Source organism: Mustela nivalis, assembly GCF_964662115.1.
Source record: "Mustela nivalis genome assembly, chromosome: 9".
NCBI lineage: Eukaryota > Metazoa > Chordata > Mammalia > Carnivora > Mustelidae > Mustela > Mustela nivalis.
Genome location: NC_139028.1, coordinates 51,195,588 through 51,198,824, shown reverse-complemented (window position 1 = coordinate 51,198,824; position 3,237 = coordinate 51,195,588).

Here is a 3,237-nt window from a genome sequence, read left to right as displayed (position 1 = left end):
GTATCTCCTTATAGATTCCCCCCCCCAAAAAAAATCATAAGAAAAAGCACCAGAAATCTCTAAAAGATCTCCTTGAACTTGCTGCTGAAAACTAAGCCCTGAATATATAGGCAGAAACTTCAGAGGGAGGGAAGGCATGGGTTAACCTGGGACACGTTGTTGGGCCATAAAGGAAGGATGGGCTCAAAAAAAACCCAATGTGGCTGACCCAAAGGACACAGAAGTTCTAAGCCTTACTGCCCTTATCCATCATGATCCTCAAATCTGGGACACTCTGAAGATCATAAGAACTAAGGACAGAAAAGACATGATTCATTGCGTGAAAGAGGAATCCGTGAGTTCATGCTGATAATCAACAGATAATAAACAAATCAGTTAATTTATAAATAGGGGAGAAAGGAGAGCTCTATCTTATAGTATGAACTGAGTGCTAATTGATCAACGTGGAAGGATGGGTGGAGTTGGGGGGATCACAATTTTACACACACCATAGTAAAGTAGAGTTCAAGCAAGATCATCAGTAGCTTCCAACTAGGAGGGAAAGGTTCATGAGATGCCAAATACTTGCATGACCACAATGCGCCTCCCTCAGCTAACAGTTGCAAAGTGGAAGAATCCTAATCACGTGGTGGAGAACCCGGACAGCATCGTGACCAGGTCATCAACATTAGCCTCACCAGGGAGGGAGAGCCAGACCCGGTGTGCCTTGAGGTGGGAGACCCGGAAGGAGCGTGTCTAATCCAGCTGCAGAGGTATAATCCGAATCTAATCTTGAGGAAATATTAGAGTCTAATTGAGAACGTTTCCGTAAAATAACTGGAAAATTGTGTCTATCAAGACAGATAATGAGAGACCGAGGAATTCTCTTCTAGGAAAAGACACTGAAGAGAATTGAATGGGATACTAGATCTTAAACCAGAGGGAAAGAAATGCTATGAATGATGTTACTGGGACAATCGATGTCATTGGGGTCTAAACTGTAGACTCAATTATAGAAATGGAATAAAAACTGTAGCAAGTATTATATACCTGTTAAGTTTCGTGCATAAGAGAACTGCGCTGTGCATATCATCTTAGGAAGTACACCTTGAGTGTGTGGCAGGAGGGTGGGTAGGGGCATAGTGTAGCCACTGCCTTCAGACGGCTCAGAAAAATAAAGTACATCCACACGTGCATGCGTGTGTCCACAAGAGAGAAAGAAAGACAAGCAGAGACAGAATCTTAAATGTAGACTAAGTTTAAAATTGATTAACCTGAAATTTATGTGGGAGTTCCCTGGGCTACTCTGGCAACTTTTCTGTAAATTTGGAAGATTTCCAAAGAAAAAGTTAAAAATAATAGAGGCAGACCTCTAGCCTCAAGAGGGAACAAATCTGTGGTCTGTGGTGGAGTTTACACTCCCGAGGCCACTCTCTGTGGGTCATGCCAGACAAGATCATGGGACCGTATTCTTGCCTGGCTGCCTTCTTTCTGTCCTGTCTTGCTCCCTTCTTTATGGGATTCTCCTAGAATTCATCCTGTACACCCAAATGCCTATGTTGGGCTCTGTTTCTCAAGATTCCAACTTAAAACACCTATCCCGACCAACCCTATGCATCCTTCATTTTTAATTCCCCTTATCCTGGGGAAGGTTGGAAAATGGGCCCCTTGGCCCCTCCACACCCTCATTCCTGGAAGCTGGGAGTGTGAGCTTATATGGCAAAAGGGACTTTGCAGATGTGATTAACTTAAGGGTTGGAAGTCGGGATATTATTCTGGTCTCTGAGGGGAGGAGGAGAGTGTTGGCAGGAGCTGATCTAAAGGCAGGACTCCCTATAAAGAAAGAGGTGGGAAATGGACACCTGGATGGCTCTGTTGGTTGAGCGCCTGACTCTTGATTTCTGCTGAGGTCATGATCTTAGGGTCCTGGAATCAAGCCCTGAGACAGGCTCCCTGCTCAGCGGGGAGTCTGCTTCTCCCTCTCCCTTTGCCCCTCCTCCTCACTCACCAATAAATAAATTTTCTTAAAAAGAAAGGAGGTGGTTGGGGCGCTTGGGTGGCTCAGTGGGTTAAGCTTCTGCCTTCAGCTCAGGTCATGATCCCAGGGTCCTGGGATTGAGCCCCGCTTCGGGCTCTCTGCTCAGCGGGAGCCTGCTTCCTCCTCTCTCTCTCTGCCTGCCTCTCTGCCTACTTGCAATCTCTGTCAAATAAATAAATAAAAATCTTTAAAAAACAACAAAAAAGAAGGGAGGTAGGAGATCAGGAGAAGGTTTCTGATGACAGAAGCAAGCGTTGGACTGATGTGCTTTGAAGAGGGAGGAAGGGGCCAAGGAATTCAGGCAGCCAGAGAAGCAGAAAGAGGCAAGAAAATGATTTCTCCTCTCGGAACCTCCAGAAGGAACCAGCCCTACTGACTTCTTGACCTTACAGCCCAGTGGAACTTGAAACTGATACACAACTTCTGACCTCCAAAACTGTGAGGGAATAAATTTGTGTTATTTTAAGCCACCAAGTTTGTGATAATTTGCTACAATGGCCATAGAAAATGAATATACTCCTCTACCTTTCCTGTTTCTGTTGCACTTATCACCTTGTATGATGCCATATAACTTACTTGTTATACTTTACTATTTTGTCTTTCTCCTCACACTAATGTAAGCTCCGCAGAGGCAAGGACAGATGTCTGTTTGTTTTTGTTTTGTTTTTTAAAGATTTTATTTATTTTTTGACAAAGAGAGAACAAGAGATCACAAGTAGGCAGAGGGGCAGGCAGAGGGAGCAGGAGAAGCCAGCTCTCCACTGAGCAGGGAGCCTGATGTGGGGCTCGATCCCAGGACCCTGGGATCATGACCTGAGCCAAAGGCAGTTGCTTAACCGACTGAGCCACCCAGGCATCCCAGATGTTTGTTTTGCTCATGGCTCTATTCAAATACCTACACCGGTGTCTAGAATTCAGCAGGTGCTCAGTTAAATCTCCTGAATATTCCTCATTGCCCTCCTCTCCAACTATCCAAATTCTAACTCCTTCCTGGTTTAGCTAACACCATGTGCTCCTTCACTGACCTTTTTAGGTCACAGCTGTCTCTCCCTCCCTGAATTCCAAGAGCATACTCTCCCTGTTCCTTTTATTCACACTTAATCCTTGCGGCTGGCATGTGGTGTGAGCAGAGACTCCCATCAGATCGCCTGGTTCCAAATCCTGTCTCCATCACTAACTCACTGTGGGGCATGGCAGTGGGCAGATGTGTGACTTAGGTA